Source organism: Lathyrus oleraceus, chromosome 5, assembly GCF_024323335.1.
Source record: "Lathyrus oleraceus cultivar Zhongwan6 chromosome 5, CAAS_Psat_ZW6_1.0, whole genome shotgun sequence".
Classification (NCBI taxonomy): Eukaryota; Viridiplantae; Streptophyta; class Magnoliopsida; order Fabales; family Fabaceae; genus Lathyrus; species Lathyrus oleraceus.
The window spans coordinates 240,919,230-240,919,864 of record NC_066583.1 but is presented as its reverse complement, the minus strand read 5'-3'; positions in this window follow the sequence as shown (position 1 = coordinate 240,919,864).

Here is a 635-nt window from a genome sequence, read left to right as displayed (position 1 = left end):
GGTTTCGTAAGTGGCTTTGATACCACTGAAGGAGAAGAGAGATCCATAACGCAGCGGAATTTAAAATTTCTCCTTTAGTGATCCTTACGAATGGGCATGATCAGTGATAGAATTGTTACCTCTTGTGGCGATTGTAACCTTTGATGTAGATCTACGGAGCGATCACGAACGTTGAACGATGATAACGCCTCTACTCAGTCCACACGAACGGATTCCTTCAATCTCAGTGCTAGCTGCTACGAATGAAGGCTTTGAGTGAGAGAGAGAGAAACGAAATTTCAACTGCACAAATGCTTCTACACAAGGGTTCTATTTGTAGAACCACTTGTGTGGGCTGCAAGCTAAAAAGCCCACTCAAGTGTATGTGGCCCATATCTTATAATATGCCAAAATCACTTAAGCGTGTGGTACCTTACCATATTTCGTATTCTACTTAAGTACACCGTACCTTACGATGTTCTACAATTAACTTAAGTGCATCGCACATTACGATATTCCTTAGTTACTTTATCTCTCATCAATCCGTCCTTTTGTGTGTGACCCTGTAGGTTTTCGCGGCATTGGCAATTATATTAAATCATGTATTTAACATAATAAACAGTGAGCGGTATCTAGCAACACATCACTGCTACCCA